We start from the raw sequence: 18,867 nt of genomic DNA, 5'->3' as shown, positions 1-18,867 counted from the left end.
TTTGACTATCCTCTTCTCCCACTCGGCGGCGAGCCATTCGTCTCCTTGCTTGGGGGGTGCGGTGCGGGTTGGGATGCAGCGCTAGTTGCTGGACGCGTCAACACATTGGCGTGAGCCGGCGACGGGTGCGTGGTAGTGATGTGACGGGCGGCATGGTGGTGGTGCAAGCCAGGCGGCGGCGGCTTCGTGCGTCTGGATTCGCCTCTAACGTTGGGGGTTGCGGGCGGCCTGGGCTGCGGGTGGCTTCTCTCGTCGTGACTTGATGGTGTGGGGGCGGCGCTCGGCGCAGGAGGCCCTCCATGGTGAGCTACCTCAGTTGTGGTGATGGGTCGATTTGGCCTCTCTTGTCGGTGGACGCACACTTGCGGATGGCCTTGCGGAGAGTTGTGCCAGCTACCACGGTGGGGCGACACGAGGGTGCTCCTCCTCCCCCTTTCCTCATGCTCGATGGGGAGCTCGGTTGGAGGGATGGGTGGCCTCGACGCAGTCGCGTCACCTGTCGTCGGCACGGGTGTGCCGGTCCGGATTCGTCCGCTACCCTCCCCCCCTCCCCCCCGCTCCTCAGCCGCGGGCGGGTTGGCGAAGCTTTACTAGCGGAGCGTCTACGGGTGGTTCTATCGATCGAGGGTCATCGATTGATCCAAAGCCGGGGCCTTTGTGTAGGTCTCGGGTATGTTTGGTTATAGGGCGGCGGCTCTAGCGATGGGAGGCGCTGCGTTTGTGGGCGGAGCATGCGTCTCAGTTGCGGGCGAGCAACCATGGCCTTGCGGGTGGCGTGGTTGTGGGTGGTTGACGGAGTTAGGGTGCGATGGTGGGTGAGAGGGTCGGGGTACACCACTTGCCGAGTCCTTTGACTGGTCGATGGTGGCGGCGATCGTTGACACTCGTCAAGGCTTTGTCGCGATAGTCCCCCTCACGTCGCCTTGCTTCGGGTGAAAACCCGAGCTTCGCGGATCGGGCGGTGGCGTCTATCCTTGGTCGTACCCTTCTTGGAGGCACCTTTTTGGAGGCCTGGCTTCGTTGTTGTCTGATTCACCTCTCTATTGTTGTCGGTGCGGTGGTGTGTCAGTGCCCGGCAGCTTTATATCATGCCTTGTGTGTGTCTTGCGTGCATCGTTTGGTCTCTCGGATGTATTCAGTGATGGTTGCTTTATAATATAAAGCGGGGAGAACCCTTTTTTCGGTAATACCTCGTCTTTGTGCCTCCTTTGATCCTCTTCTTGTGTAAAGCATCTGTACACGGAAGAATGGAGGTCATGGACAAACTTTGTCGCATCGGGATCCAAGTCGTCCGCCCCGACGTATGTCTTATGCTTCTTGGAAGTTTTTTTGATAGCAATGTTCCTCTCCTTGAGCTTAATCTTCTTATTTTTGCATCTCCATGAACGTGTCAAACTTCTCCAATTTCTTTTCCTCCTTCCATTTCATTGCACTTGTGAAAGTACATGTAGTCCTTGTGCGAGGTTTTCATAATTAACGAGTCCTCGTGTCTTGGTCAACATCCAGATATACATCAAGATTGAGTTCAATGATTGAATCAAATATGATCATGATGAATTCCATGTGATGAACAAGATGTGATTTAGATGGGGTCCATTAGAGGATCTCAGTGGTTGTCATGCTTAGGCTAATGAACCGAGCCACGATAAATCAAGATCTCGAGAAAATGATTAAAGAGAAGAATTCTATATATGACTCGAAGAGGATATCGTGATGAGCTCATACGTTGAGTTCGGTGATCATGTTTTGAAGCAATGCAGGCATTTGTGATAAGTAAGGTTTGTCTATCCTGCATGAAGCGAATAGGATGGCACGACAATCCCCGCAGTTGCGTTGTCACTTAACACAACTACGCTCACACCCAAACCGGAGTTTTAAAATAGTTCACTTAAGCAGGTTGCTAGGGAACAGTAACAAGGAGAATTAAACTATGTACTAGAGAGAACTGAAAATAAATACTAAACTAACAAAGTAAACAAACCTATGAGAAGTATGTGATGTTTTAGATGAGATTGTTGACATCTAGGTACGGCCCCATTCGGTACCAATGGATTTCGGTTTTACGACTATGCCACGTGGTGACTAAGTCACTACATGCATTATAGGATATGGTGGTCTATGTTTGGTCGACGGTCCCTCAGATAACATTATCTCTCAAGATACGCCTTGTTAAGATAAGTCAATCGCCCCACTTCTTGTCCCATACCTTCAGTGGCTAACTTAAAGATATTATGATCACGAGGACCGGACGGAGGCAATAAGTTCTATGGACAATCGTAAGTCCTCGAGTAATTGTGTCCCCCTTAAGATATCTACACCTGTCACGTCACAGGTCTATCAATTTCCACAGTCATCTATCGACTTCATGTGTGGCCTGGGGAGTTGGATGTCTTCACCTATGCTGATGGAAAGGGCATCTCCAATCACTAAATTACCACAGGTAAACGGGCAACATGAAGCAACAAGCATAATTAGGCAACACATGTCAAATAACCACTTACTAATTGATTGCAATCTCTGGTGATGGCTAGACGAATGCTGATGACAACAAACCATCCCCTGCAACGGCACCAGAAGAATGCTGCTAGCACTCCCCGGTAACGAAACTAGAAGAATGTTGTTGATGGCCCACTAGCGCGTGGGTTCGCAGCAATTTTCGAGGGTAGAGTATTCAACCCAATTTGTTGGTTTACCAGACAGGAGGTGAGCTGAATTTGTCAAATTCAACCGCACCTGAAAGATTAGTATCTGCAAGCAAAGTAGTAACAACAAAGTAGTATGATAACAACGGTGTCAGAAACGATCTGTTGACGGCACACTATTCCTAACGATTGTATCAATGGCGCAAAGTTGCCTCGTTGACGGAAATTGTCAGTTCCCGTCAACGATCAACGAACCAAAAGTGTAGCAGGTAGCAACAGTGTAACGAGTAACAGCAGTGGCATGGAACAACAGTAGTGACAACAGTAGCAAGTAGCAACAGTAGCAAGCGACAGTAGTAGCAACAGTAGCAGCAGAGCAAGACAAGTAACAACAACAGCAACAGTAGTAACAGCATCAGAGCAAGACAAGTAACAGCAACAACAACAACAGTAGTAACAGCAGCAGAGCAAGACAAGTAACAACAGCAGTAGGACAAACTCGTAGGCAATGGGTCGGTGATTTGTTTGGATGATATTCATCATGCAACAACTATATCACGGAGAGATATGTGGCTAGCTCCCGTTCGTCAATGTGATGTAGGCATGCATTCCGCGTGTCTTCATACGTGCTTACGGAAAAGAACTTGCATGCCATCTATTGTCCATCCCTCCCGTGGCAGCGGGGTCCAAAAGGAAACAACGGGATATTAAGGTTCTCCTTTTAATAAAGAACCGGACCAACGCATTAGCACTTGGTGAACACATGAACTCCTCAAACTATGGTCATGACCGGGAGTTGTTCCGGTTATTGTCACTCCGGGGTTGCCGGATCATAACACATAGTAGGTAACTACAACTTGCAAGATCGGATCTAAAACACACATATATTGGTGACAACATAATAATTTCAGATCTGAAATCATGGCACTCGGGCCCTAGTGACAAGCATTAAACATGGCAAAGTAGTAGCAACATCAATCTCAGAACATAGTGGATACTAGGGATCAATCCCCATCAAAACTAACTCGATTACATGATAGATCTCATTCTACTCATCACCGCCCAGCGAGCCTACGAATAGATTACTCATGAACAACGAAGAGCTTCATGGAATTGGAGAGGGAAGAAGGTTGATGATGACGATGACGGCGATTTCCCCTCTCCGGAGCCCAAGACGGACTCCAGATCTTCCCTCCACATGAAGAACAGGTGGTGGCGGCGCCTCCGTATTGAAAACGCGACGAAAACTTCTCTTTTTATTTTTTCTGGGACGAAAGGGATCTTATAGAGCTGGAATTGGGGGCGGCAGAGCCGTGTGGGCCCCACAAGCCTGCCCACCGCCACCAGGGGGTGGTGGCGGAGCCAGGGCTTGTGTCCCACTGGCCCACCCCCTGAGTTGGAACTTGGCGCAGATATTTTCCTTATTTTCCAAAACTGCTCCCCGTAAATTTTTAGGACGTTTGGAGAACTTTGATTTCTGCACAAAAATAACACCAATGCAAATCTGTTGAAAACAGCGCCACTCCAGGTTAGTTCCATTCAAATCATGCAAATTAGAGTCCAAAACAAGGGCAAAAGAGTTTGGAAAAGTAGATACGATGGAGACGTATCAACTCCCCCAAGCTTAAAACCTTGCTTGTCCTCAAGCAACCCAGTTGAAAAACTGAGAGAGAAAGAAAAACTTTGAGAAACTCTGTTTGATCTTGTTGTTGCAACTATGCCTAACTCATAACCAGAATTTCAGCAAGATCACAAGTTAACCACATAAGCAAATGACACAAAGGTCTCACGGTAAACTAATATCAATGGCATAATCAGCTAACGAGCAAATAATAATGAGTTTCAAATACCAACACTTCAATCAAAACAAGCATGAAGCAATATGAATATGTGGTATCTCGCTAGCTCTTTCTGAGACCGCAAAACATAAATGCACAACACTTTCAAAGATCAAGGGCTGACTAAACATTGTGATTCATAGCAACGAAGATCCAGTCATAGTCATACTCAATATCAATCAAAAGCAAAGCATAAAAATGACAGAGGTGCTCTCTAATTGGTGCTTATATAAGAGGAGGATGACTCAACAGGAAAATAAATAGACAAGCCCTTCGCAGAGGGAAGCATTGATTTGCAGAGGTGCCAGAGCTCAAGCTTTGAAAACAGAGATAATAATTTTGGGTGGCATGCTTTCATTGTCAACGCAATGACCAAGAGTTCTCAATATCTTCCATGCTACTCATGCTATAGGCGGTTCCCAAATAGAAAAGTAAAGTTTTAACTCCCCCACCACCAATCAATCGCACTCCACGGCTAGCCGAATCCTCGGGTACCGTTCATACTAACATCAATCCGAGGGGAGTCTTGTTTTACAGTTATGTTTTCGATTTAAGCGTGGAACTGGGCATTCCAATTACCGGCCCCTTTCTCGTGAATGACTGTGAATAAACACATGTCGAGGATAACACTCCTAGCATGGAAGATACCAATAGCCCTCTGTCACCACATGAGCGGTTCGGGCATGCAAAACAGATTATTTTTGAAGGTTTAGAGAATGGCACATGCAAATTTACTTGGAACGGCAGGTAGATACCGCAAATAGGTAGGTATGGTGGACTCTCATGGAAAAACTTTTGGGTTTATGGAAGTGGATGCACAAGCAGTATTCCCGCTTAGTACAAGTGAAGGCTAGCAAAAGACTAGGAAGCGACCAATTAGAGAGCGACAACAGTCATCAAGATGCAATGAGTTTGACTAACATTGAATGCAAGCATGAAGAGGATATAAATCACCATGAACACGAACATCATAGAGGCTATGTTGATTTTGTTTCAACTACATGAATGAACATGCGCCAAGTCAAGCCACTTGAAACATTCAAAGGAGAATACCATCCTATCATACTACATCAAAGTCATCTCAAAATCTATGTTGGCATTCAAGACAAACCATTATAAACTCTCAGCTAACTAGGCATGGCATCAGAAACTATGATCTCTAAGTTGTCATTGCAAACATGGTTCTCTCACAACAGAGCTAAATCTGGGTCGACAAGCTAGTCATATTTACAAAAACAAAATAGATAGAGTTCATACCAGCTTTTCAGTCTCATCACTTCATCATATATCATCATTGTTGCCTTTCATTTGCACGATCGAACGATGAAAACGATAATAAGCGCATTGGACTAAGCTGAATCTGCAGGCAAACACAATGGAGAAGACAAAGTAATATGGCTCTTTGAAAGCTAAACAGGTAAGCATGCAAGAACCAATAAACATTGTAACCAATATCTTCTACCTTGACACAAAGAAAAAGAAAACTATTTACACGGAAAAGCTCCCAACAAGCAAAAGAAGAAAGAAAAATATTTTTGGGTTTTCTCAAAAAGGACACAAAACAAGAAAACAAGAAAACGAAAAGAAACTAGCATGGATAATACAATGGCAAAGTGTAAACACCGGCTAACAAAGTGAAAGCATAAGTATGAATGTAAAGTCGGTGAGAACACGTACTCCCCCAAGCTTAGGCTTTTGGCCTAGCTTGGTCTACTCCCAAGGTGGGAAATAACGAGCTCCAGGATACTCCGGAGCAGACTGTGGATGCCACTGCTGTGTGAGCTCCTCTGGCTCCCACTAATAAACTGGCGTCTAGTACTCGACTGACGACTCGGGCACGGGCGCCTGTGGTTGGGCCAAGCCCCAATATGCGTAGATGTCCGCGGGCATAATAGTGTACCTGCCTGCATGAAGATCAAACAAAGAAGGAGCAGGAAAAGTAATAGTCTCTCGAGTACCCTGACTAAACACCAGGTTATAAATCATCCGTCTACTAGCATCTCTATCCAGAAAATCATGGCGAACCATGCTGTCATAATCCAGATATCTCAGGGAGAAGCATCTCTCCTTCCTCTCCCAGTCTAATCGGTATCTCAAAGTGTCTGGCAAGACAGGTAGCGTAGATACCTCCATAGGCGACACCCTTGGAACGGTTCAGGTTCAACCGTTGAGCTACTATAGCGCCCAAGCTATAAGTCTTATCGTTATAAAGGCCTTCGCGCAAAACCGCAAGGTCTGGAGAACTAAGTGATCCAGCCTCCCCACGGCCAATCAAACATTTTCCCACAAATAGTGAGAAGTACCGAAGCACAGGAAAATGTATGCTAGCAATTCTAGTGCGAGACACTCCTCTCTCCTCTCCAACAGCAATAGAACCAATGAAATCCTCCAAGTCCCGTGGACGAGGGTCACGGATATCCCCAACATAAGGTAATTTGCATACATTGCAAAAATCCTGCAGCGTCATGCACTGGGGGACATCGTATATCATGAACTCAACCATGGGAGGATTCTTCCTTGGATAAAAGTTGAAGCTTTGAATGAAAATATTGGCGAGGAGGAGGTATTGTGGGCACTTATCTTCAACGAACGCAGTAAGACCTGCGTTCTCCACCAAGTAATAAAAGTCTTCATAAAGTCTGGCAGCGCGCAAAAATTCATCACTTGGCCACTCGCACACTCAAACTTCTGTGACTTGAGGGACTACGTACTTGGGGTGGTTCTTCTCATCCTCCTTGTGGTTACGGCTTGAAGAGCCTCTCAAGAACCTCCTCATCTTTTCCTTTTTCTAGCTCTGAAAAATTCTGAAATTTTTAGAGACTTCGAAAGAAAAGTGAATAAGGATTAACCCAATTTGTAGCAACTACTCCTACTAGTGCCTAGAGACCGTATCACGCGCTAAAACTACTTGGGACCAACTAAAATCAACATTTCTAGCTCAAGAACAGGGTCACCAAGGTAGCAAGAATTCGCGAAGGATAAAGCACTAGAGCAAAAACTAATTGGACCAATGGAGGAGTCACTTACCAAGGAGTAATTTCCCCAAAACAGTTCGGAGAATGGTGCTTTGAGCAAGGAGATCGAAAATCATAGCCAAATGAGCAAGAACACGGGTTTGAGCTGCGAAACAATTTTTTCTGGAGGTGGAAGAAGAGGCTGGGAGCTGGAATGAGTGGAGGGGGTGCCTGTGGGCCCCACAAGCTTGCACCCCGCCACCAGGGGGGTAGGTGGCGGTGGCAGGGCTTGTGGCCCACTGGTCAGGGGCCCAGGCCAGCTCTCAGGCCCAGAAATTTTCAAAAATTCCGGAAAAAATCATACTAAATTTTCAGGACCATCGGAGAACTTTTATTTTTGAGGTATTCTTCTCCGGGACGCTAAAACAGAAACCATGAAAAACTAAACTAATTCTATCATTTTTCTTCTAAGCAAAAGAAAAGGAAAACTCAAAACAGAGGTATGTGACTCCTTGATTCATCCGTTTCATGGTCATCGAAAGAAATCCGTCAATGTGATTGATCAAGTCCTTATGACAAAACTTTCTCGAATCGCAAGAGAGAACGGAGAATTTTTGAATAGCCACTAAGTCACCTCAATGGGGATATGTATCTCCCCAACAAGCAAATCACACTTCATCTTGCCACGAGGAATAGGGCATTCAAAGCTCCCAGTGAGAATCGATGAAGTCTTTTCGATAGCATTGATGCAATGTACTGGATATCGTTTCTTCGGAAAGTGCAATGTGTGCTCATTACCGTTGACGTGGAAAGTGACATTGCCTTTGTTGCAATCTATAACAGCCCCTGCAGTGTTTAAAAAGGGTCTTCCGACGATGATAGCCATGGCATCGTCCTCGGGAATATCCCAGATAACAAAGTCTGTTAAGATAGTGGTGTTAGCAACCACAACAGGCACTCCTCGCAAATGCCGATAGGGAAAGCAGTTGATTTGTCGGCCATTTGTAGAGAAATTTCAGTGGGTGTCAACTTATCCAATTCAAGTCTACGATAAAGAGAAAGCAGCATAACACTAACACCGGCTCCAAGGTCACATAAGGCAGTTCTTACGCAGTTTCCGTTAATGGAGCAAGGTATAGTGGGCACTCCGGGATCACCAAGTTTCTTAGGAGTTCCACCTTTGAAAGTATAGTTGGAAAGCATGGTGGAGATCTCAAGATCTGGTATCTTCCGTTTATTAGTCACGATATCTTTTATGTACTTGGCATATGGAGACATCTTGAGCATATCAGTTAACCGCATCTGCAGAAAGACAGGTCTTATCATCTCAACGAAGCGCTCAAAATCTTCATCATCCTTTTTCTTGGATGGCTTAGGTGGAAAGGGCATAGGTCTCTGAACCCATGGCTCTCTTTCTTTACCATGCTTCCTAGCAGTGAAGTCATTCTTGTCGTATCTCTTAGGTTGTGGATTATCAGGATTAACCGTAGGTTCAATCTCCACATCCTCGTCATGGCTAGGTTGAGCATTATTATGATCATCACTGTCCATATTGTCACCAGGTTCATGTTCATCACCTGATTGTGTTTCTGCATGAGACGCAGAAATATCATTAGGTTCTTCAGGTGTGACAGTACTTGGTGAACTCGCGTGCAGGCTTCTATCATCCTTCTTCTTCTCCGTAGGATGACTAGGTGTATCAGCATTGATTCCTTGATAATCTTGATCAATTCTCTTAGGATGACCTTGAGGATACAAAGGTTCATGAGTCGTTTTGCCTCCTCTAGTAATGACTCTGACAAAGTTGTCATTTAATTCATTGAGCAGGTGATTCTGAGCTTTAAGTACTTGTTCTATCTGAGTAGTAATCATAGAGGCATGTTTACTCAGAAGCTTTAGATCGTTGACATTTCTGTCTACACAAGCACTTAAATGGCTAAGCATACGAGTACTTTGTTCCAAATGTCTGCTAACATAATCATTGAAACTGTGTTGTTTGGCAACAAAGTTGTCAAATTCATAAAAGCATAGGCTAGCAGGTTTATCAAAAGGAATATCACTCTCATCAAACCTACGCAGAGAATTCACTTCCACTACCTGTATCGGGTTATCGAGACCATGGATCTCTTCGATAGGTGGTAGATTTTTGACATCTTCAGATCTAATGCCTTTCTCTTGCATAGATTTCTTGGCTTCTTGCATATCTTCGGGACTGGGGAATAGAATACCTGTTTTCTTAGGAGTTGGCTTAGGAGGTGGTTCGGGAATAGTCCAAGCATTATCGTTGATCAAGATGTTATTTAGTAGAGTCTCAGCTTGTTCTACAGTTCGTTCCCTAAAAACACAACCGGCACAACTATCTAGGTGGTCTCTAGAGGCATCGGTAAGTCCGTTATAGAGGATATCAAGCATCTCGTTCTTCTTAAGAGGGTGATCAGGCAAAGCATTTTGTAGCTGGACGAGCCTCCCCCAAGCTTGTGGAAGACTCTCTTCTTGAAGTTGAGCAACGTTGTATATTTCCTGCAAGGCAGCTTGCTTCTTATGGGCAGGAAAATATTTCTCACATAAATAATAGACCATCTCCTGGGGACTACGCACACATCCAGGACCAAGAGAGGTGAACCAGGCTTTAGCGTCATCCTTTAGAGAGAAAGGAAACGACTTAAGGATATAGTAGTGGCGGATCTTCTCCTCATTAGTGAAGAGGTTGGCTATTTCGGATAGTTTGGCAAGATGGGCTATGACCGTCTCAGACACATAACCGTGAAAAGGATCAGATTCGACTAGAGAGATTATCTCAGGGTCGACAGAGAATTCATAATCCTTATCGGTGACAAAGATAGGCGAAGTGGCAAACTTCGGGTCATTTTTCATCCTAGCTTCCCGAGATTTTTCCTTCCACTTGAGAAGTAATTTCTCAGCGTCATAGGCATCCTTACACGCAAGAAAATCCTCAGCTATCTCTCCCTCCATAACGTAACCCTCAGGTATATCAGGCAATTCATATCAGGAGAGCTAGATCTAGCAGGAGCAAAGCAGGTTCTATCTCAATAGTATCGGCAGTATCAGAAGCATCACGAGAATTGGCAGTAACTCTAGCAATATGAGCATCAAGGAACACTCCTAGTGGAACATTAGGCAAAGGAGTATCTCTAGCAGTATCAAGCATAGAATCATCAGGCAAAATAGCATCTCTAGCATCATCAGGCAAAGCAGTATCAGGAATAGCATCTCTAGCAGTATCAGACATAGCATCTCTAGCAGTATGAAGCATAGATGAGGCATAGTATCAAGCATAGCATCTCTAGCAGTATCAGGCATAGTATCAAGCATAGTATCATCACGTATAGTATCAAGCATAGCATCTCTAGTAGTATCAGGCATAGCATCATAAGCATCATCAAGCACATGCGACATATCAAGATTTCTAGCAGGAGGTGATGTCGCAAACTTACTCATAACTGAAGGTGAATCAAGTGCACAGCTAGATGGCAATTCCTTACCTCCCCTCGTAGTTGAGGGCAAGACTTTGGTCTTCGGATCCTTCAGATTCTTCATAGTGATCAGCAGATATAAATCCCAAGTGACTCAGAGAATATAGCAATACCTCCCCGGCAACGGCGCCAGAAAAATGCTGATTGCAATCTCAGGCGAAGGCTAGACGAATGCTGATGACAACAAACCTTCCCCTGCAACGGCACCAGAAGAATGCTGCTAGCACTCCCCGGCAACGAAACTAGAAGAATGTTATTGATGGCCCACCAGCGCGTGGGTTCGCAGCAGTTTTCGAGGGTAGAGTATTCGACCCAATTTGTTGGTTTACCAGACAGGAGGTGAGAGGATACTCTTGAGTATTAGCAGCTGAATTTGTCAGATTCAACCGCACCTGAAAGATTAGTATCTGCAAGCAAAGTAGTATGATAACAACGGTGTCAGAAACAATTTGTTGACGGCAGACTATTCCTAACGATTGTATCAATGGCGCCAAGTTGCCTCGTTGACGGAAATTGTCAGTTCCTGTCAACGATCAGCGAACCAAAAGTGTAGCAGGTAGCAGCAGTGTAACGAGTAACAACAGTGGCAAGGAACATCAGTAGTGACAGAAGTAGCAAGTAGCAACAGTAGCAAGCGACAGTAGTAGCAATAGTAGCAGCAGAGCAAGACAAGTAACAGCAGCAACAGTAGTAACAGCAGCAGAGCAAGACAAGTAACAGCAACAACAACAGTAGTAACAACAGCAGAGCAAGACAAGTAACAACAATAGTAGGACAAACTCGTAGGCAATGGGTCAGTGATTTGTTTGGATGATATTCATCATGCAACAGCTATAACACGGAGAGATATGTGGCTAGCTCCCGTTCGTCAATGTGATGTAGGCATGCATTCTGTGTGTCGTCATACGTGCTTAGGGAAAAGAACTTGCATGACATCTATTATCCATCCCTCCCGTGGCAGCGGGGTCCAAAAGGAAACTACGGGATATTAAGGTTCTCCTTTTAATAAAGAACCGGACCAACGCATTAGCACTTGGTGAACACATGAACTCCTAAAACTATGGTCATCACCGGGAGTGGTTCCGGTTATTGTCACTCCGGGGTTGCCAGATCGTAACACATAGTAGGTAACTACAACTTGCAAGATCAGATCTAAAACACACATATATTGGTGACAACATAATAATTTCAGATCTGAAATCATGGCACTCGGTCCCTAGTGACAAGCATTAAGCATGGCAAAGTAGTAGAAACATCAATCTCAGAACATAGTGGATACTAGGGATCAATCCCCATCAAAACTAACTCGATTACATGATAGATCTCATCCTACTCATCACCACCGAGCGAGCCTACGAATAGATTACTCATGAACAACGAAGAGCTTCATGGAATTGGAGAGGGAAGAAGGTTGATGATGACGATGACGGCGATTTCCCCTCTCCGGAGCCCAAGACGGACTCCAGATCTTCCCTCCACATGAAGAACAGGTGGTGGCGGCGCCTCCGTATTGAAAACGCGACGAAAACTTCTCTTTTTATTTTTTCTGGGACGAAAGGGATCTTATAGAGCTGGAATTGGGGGCGGCAGAGCCGTGTGGGCCCCACAAGCCTGCCCACCGCCACCACGGGGTGGTGGCGGAGCTAGGGCTTGTGGCCCACTGGCCCACCCCGTGAGGTGGAACTTGGCGCAAATATTTTTCCTATTTTCCAAAACTGCTCCCCGTAAATTTTCAGGACGTTTGGAGAACTTTGATTTCTGCACAAAAATAACACCAAGGCAAATCTGCTGAAAACAACGTCACTCGAGGTTAGTTCCATTCAAATCATGCAAATTAGAGTCCAAAACAAGGGCAAAAGAGTTTGGAAAAGTAGATACGATGGAGACATATCACTAATTAACCGACCCATGACCAACAATTACTCAAATAACATCACATAAAAGAGGGTTCAAGAGTTGTTACAACCCATCACACAGACAATGAAGGAGGGAAAAATTGATGATGATGATGATGATGGCTATGGTAGTGATGATGGCGGTGATGATGGTGGCGTGTGGTCGCGCCCCACTGGTGGCGGTCCTCTGGTGATGGCTCCCTCCAGTCTCCTTCAAGGTTGTAACTATGGTGTTCTTGATGATGGTGGTGGCTGGACGTGGAGATGAGATGATGAATGATGAAGATGATGGATATGACAACGATGACTAAGGTTGATGATGTATATGTAATGTCTCTCCCGTAGCCTCCCCCGTTGATGTAGCATAATCTTCTTTAATCCAAGGGTTCTAGGTGAGCCTTATCCTCTCCCAAAACATCCCTTGAAGGTCAAGAGGTCATAAGAACAAACATGGACAAAATCGACGAAGAATCCTGTTTGGAGAGGTGACTTTTGGGCCTCCTTCCATATGACCGCGCGTATGACCAGCGATGGTCGCATGATACGTCATCTTTTGCTCTGGCCCTCTTTGGTAAATCGGCCACCATTTCTTCACACAAACTAAGAATTTGACGTTCTTGGGTTCGTTGGATCCGTATGAACGTTGTATATCCATTTATGTTATTAGATCTTGGTTTTGAGAACTTTAGAAAATTATTTTTTACTCTCAGAAACGGCTGAGTCCGAGGCCTAGATGTCCACCGTTTGAACTCCTTGCATTGTGCTAAGTGCATAGGAAGTCTGCATCACCTATAAGACACACAAAGACAAAGAAACTAACAAAAACTAGCAAATAATAAAGATTATGATATGCTCACAGTGAAAAGGATAAAGAGTGGATATGTAATTGGATAAATGAAACATGATATAACTTGATATACGAAGATAATGTGCAATACTGATCCCTAAAGATGCGTAAAATATGGAGCCATCAACCTCCTCAAGCTTAAACCTTGCCCGTCCTCGAGTAAGAAGGTTGACTATCTAACCTCATTGTTGCTAACTCTAAGCACACATTGAAAACCAAAGTCCAAACGTGATATCCATGTTCATCGTGCAAGTTTGCAATTTATCAAACCAGCGGGAGGCAGCACACTAACAACTTGAATAGGACATGCACATAAACAAAATAATTGCTTCCACTCAACAAAGGCAAGGGGTCGTCACTCCCCCTGTTCTTGCGAGTTACAAGAAAATAGTGATATTGATAGCAATAGTAATAGTAATTGTAGGAACTAGTGGTATCTCTCTCGAAAGAAGAAGAACAAAGGATAAACAAATTACTATTGGACAAGTGATAGAACTGCGCATGGTTATGAAGATCATCCATTACATAATCATTATTTAATCATTACATAGACATTACATCTTTGATAAGTAGATTGTTAAACTTACCTACGTCTACTACTATTACTCCACCCCAAGACCGCTATCCAGCATGCATATCAAAGTATTAAGTTCATAATAAACAGAGTAGTGCAATAAGCAAGATGACATAATGTAGACAAAGTAGGACCAATCAATATGATCAAACCCCATCATTTTATACTTAATAGAACAAACACAAATATGTGTCCTTATCTTTTCTATCACTTGACAGGATCACCGCAAGGTTGAACCTACTACAAAGCACCTCTCCCGCTGAAGATAAATCAATCGAACTTGACTAAAGTAGACCGGTAGATCGAAGAGAAAGCTATAAAATTACACAAATAGGTAGGCTCAAGAACTCAAAATAGATCAATGAATAGTTTGCTCATAAACCCCCAATTCCTCGGATCCCAACAAACACATCTCAAAAGTTTACATCGGATAGATCTTAGAGAAGACAATTGTATTGAAAATCAAAAGAGATAGATAAAGCCATCTAACTATTCCTATGGACCCATAGGTCCTTTCTACTTGTAAACTGTGTTGGAGTTTTCCCCGAAGAGGAGAGGAGATGCAGTACAATATAGATAAGTATTTCCCTCTGTGAGAACCAAGGTTATCGAACCAATAGGAAGACCACACAAATGCTCGTCGTGAGCACCTACACACAAAATAGCAAACACTTGCACCCAACGCAAACAAGGGGGTTGTCAAGCCCCTTGAAATCGTTACTTGCAAGTATTAAATAGTGGTAGATAGATAATATAAATATAAAATGAAATAACAGAAATAAAGGTGTAGAAATATTTTTAGGGTTTTAGTAATATAGTTTGTGAAGACCCGGGGGGCATTGTTTTCGCTAGAGGCTTCTCTCTCGAAGATATCATACGATGTGTAAACAAATTATTGTTGAGAAATGCATAGAAAAGTGCATAGTTATGTAATATCTATTCACGGAAATGATCACACATATAGGCATCACGTACATAAGCAATTAGACCGACTCCTGCCTCCATCTACTACTATTACTCCACTCATCGACCGCTATCCAAGATGCATCTAGAGTATTAAGTAAAAACAGAGTAATGCTTGAAGCAAGATGACATGATGTAGACAAGTAAACTCAACAAATATGAATAAACCCCATCATTTTACCCTTAATTGCAGCAATACAATACATGTCATGTCCCCTTTTGCCACTGGGATTGAGCACCACAACATTGAACCCATCACAACGCACCACTCCCAATGAAGATAAATCAATCTAGTTGGCCAAACAAAACCTATAGATCAGAGAGAAATACAAAGCTATAATAATCATGCATATAAGAATTTAGAGATCACTCAAATAGTTTTCATGAATAATAAGAACATAAACCCACAATTCATCGGATCCCAACAAACACACCATGATACGTCTCCATCGTATCTACTTTTCCAAACTCTTTTGCCCTTGTTTTGGACTCTAATTTGCATGATTTGAATGAAACTAACCTGGACTGACGCTGATTTCAGTAGAATTGCCTTGGTGTTGTTTTTGTGCAGAAATGAAAGTTCTCCAAACGTCCTGAAAATTTACGGAGATTATTTTTGGAAAATATAAAAAATACATGCGCAAAGATCCACCTGAGGGGGTGGGCCAGTGGGCCACAAGCCCTGCAGCCGCCACCCCCCTGGTGGCGGATGGCAAGCTTGTGTGGCCCACGTGGCTCTGCCGCCCCCAATCTCAGCTCTATAAGTTCACTTTCGTCCCAGAAAAAATAAAAAGAGAAGATTTCGTCGCGTTTGTGATACGGAGGCGCCGCCACAACCTGTTCTTCATCTGGAGGGCAGATCTGGAGTCCGTTTTGGGCTCCGGAGAGGGGAAATCGTTGCCATCGTCATCATCAACCTTCTTCCCTCTCCAATTCCATGAAGCTCTTCGTCGTTCGTGAGTAATCTATTCGTAGGCTCGCTGGGTGGTGATGAGTAGGATGAGATCTATCATGTAATCGAGTTAGTTTTGACGGGGATTGATCCCTAGTATCCACTATGTTCTGAGATTGATGTTGCTACTACTTTGCCATGCTTAATGCTTGTCACCAGGGCCCGAGTGCCATGATTTTAGATCTGAAATTATTATGTTGTCACCAATATATGTGTGTTTTAGATCCGATCTTGCAAGTTGTAGTTACCTACTATGTGTTATGATCCGGAAACCCCGGAGTGACAATAACCGGGACCACTCCCGGTGATGACCATAGTTTGAGGAGTTCATGTGTTCACCAAGTGCTAATGCGTTGGTCTGGTTCTTTATTGAAAGAAGAACCTTAATATCCCGTAGTTTCCTTTTGGACCCCGCTGCCACGGGAGGGATGGACAATAGATGTCATGCAAGTTCTTTTCCCTAAGCACGTATGATGACACACGGAATGCATGCCTACATCACATTGACGAACGAGAGCTAGCCACATATCTCTCCGTGTTATAACTGTTGCATGATGAATATCATCCAAACAAATCACCAACCCATTGCCTACGAGTTTGTCCCACTGCTGCTATTACTTGTTTTGCTCTGCTGCTGTTACTTTCTATTGTTGCTACTTGCTACTACTGCTACCTGCTACAATACTTTTTCTCGCGCCGTTAACAGGAAAGAATATTTTCCGTCCACGGGCAACTTCTGGCGCCATTGATACGACAGTTAGGAATAGTGTGCCGTCAACAGATCGTTTCTGACACCGTTGTTATCATACTACTTTGCTGCTGATACTTTGCTTGAAGATACTTATCTTTCAGGTGTGGTTGAATCTGATAAATTCAGCTGGTAATACTTGAGAGTATTCTCTCACCTCCTGTCTGGCGAATCAACAAATTTGGGTCGAATACTCTACCCTCGAAAACTGCTGCGATTCCACGCGCTGGTGGGCCGTTGTGACGCCCTCGATTTAATCGTACGCTAATCATACACGCAAATGCGTACGATCAAACCCAAGGACTCACGGGGAGATACCACAACACAACTCTAGACACAAATAAAATAACATCAGCTTCATATTACAAGCCAGGGGCCTCGAGGGCTAGAATACGACAGCTCGATAAACACACGAGTCAGCGGAAACAACAAATATCTGAGTACAGACATAAAACATGGGGTGCCTTAGAGAAGGCTAGCACAAAAGATACAACGATCGAACGAGGCGAGGCCTCCTGCCTGGGAACCTCCTAACTACTCCTGATCATCAGCGGCCTCCACGTAGTAGTAGGCACCGTCGGGGTAGCAGTCGTCGGTGGCGGGGACCTCCATCTCCTGGGCTCCATCATCTGGTCGCAGCAAACGGATCAAGGGGACAAGGGGGGAGCAAAGCAGCGGTGAGTACTCATCCAAAGTACTCGCAAGTCTTACATCAGAACTATTTTAATTATGCATCAGTATCAAAGAAGGGGGGTTATATGTGGACTGACTGCAGCAATGCAAGAATAGAGAGAGAAGGCCTAGTCCTATCGAAGACTAGCATCTTCAGGGTCTTGCAGCAATAGACGAGAGTAGAACACGGGGTAAAACATAAATAGTCATATTGTTGCAGCAATATTAAAGTGAGGTCACGCCTAAAGATCCTCCCTCGACTCCCTGCGAGGAAGCAATCCCGAGGCAAACTAAAATTCCAGTTAAGTAACAATTGTAGTTGTAAAAGATCGGGGCACAACTCCAAGTCGTCCTGTAACCGTGGACACGGCTATCCGAATAGTTAATTTTCATCCCTGCAGGGGTGCACCACATGTCCCGTCACGCTCGATAACACTCTGGCCGGACATACTTTTCTGGGTCCTGCCCGGCCTCGGAACATCGACACGTCGCAGCCCCACCTAAGACTAATCGGAGAGGCCAGCCCGCCGGTCTAAATCCTAAGCACAAAGGGTTCGTGGGCCCAGTTCCCCTTCACGCTCCTGCACGTGGCGTGGGCGGCCGACGTCAGTCCTAGCATCCCTTAATCACAAGCGCGATGCATCTCGGGACCACTCGGGCGCGCGCCGCTACATTGCTGGCATCTGAAAAGCTTCGGCTGATACCGCGACGCCGAGTACCCATAATTCTTCCCGCGTAGCCGGTTAGTGCGAAAAGGTCTCCGACCAACCCAGATCAAATACCCAAATCCATTAGCATTTTTAATTAGTCCACCGACACAATCTCACGGGAATCCACCCGTCTTACAACTAATCACCCATGATCCCAGTAACATGGTCGAGTAACTGTGTGGTTGTAACATCGGGGGGGGGGGGGTCCGAGGTATCACCCTCGTTGGACACCGAACGATGTACCCGTCAAGGTGGGCTTAGAGGAATCACCCTCGGGGGTCCCACACTCGCGGGGTTGGACGACAGAGGCGTCATCGGGAATGGTGAAAGAGGAATCACCCTCGATAACCACGACCGACTAGCTATACTACAGAGATATCATCAGGAGTACTTAGCGAGGTGTCACCCTCGGTACCCGATAGTATCTCTGTAGCGTCGTACAACGAAGGGGGTGAATGTGCTGTGTCGGGTCTGGCTCGTCGATCAGAGATCGAGATTAGAAAACAAGCGGGGCAACTGAACTACGGGGTCAGAGGGGATGACTGCTCCACCTATACTAAGCAGATTAAAGGTACAGG

This window comes from Hordeum vulgare, chromosome 5H (genome assembly GCF_904849725.1).
Source record: "Hordeum vulgare subsp. vulgare chromosome 5H, MorexV3_pseudomolecules_assembly, whole genome shotgun sequence".
NCBI lineage: Eukaryota > Viridiplantae > Streptophyta > Magnoliopsida > Poales > Poaceae > Hordeum > Hordeum vulgare.
The sequence above is the reverse complement of the archived record's forward strand: the minus strand, read 5'-3'. Positions refer to the sequence as shown.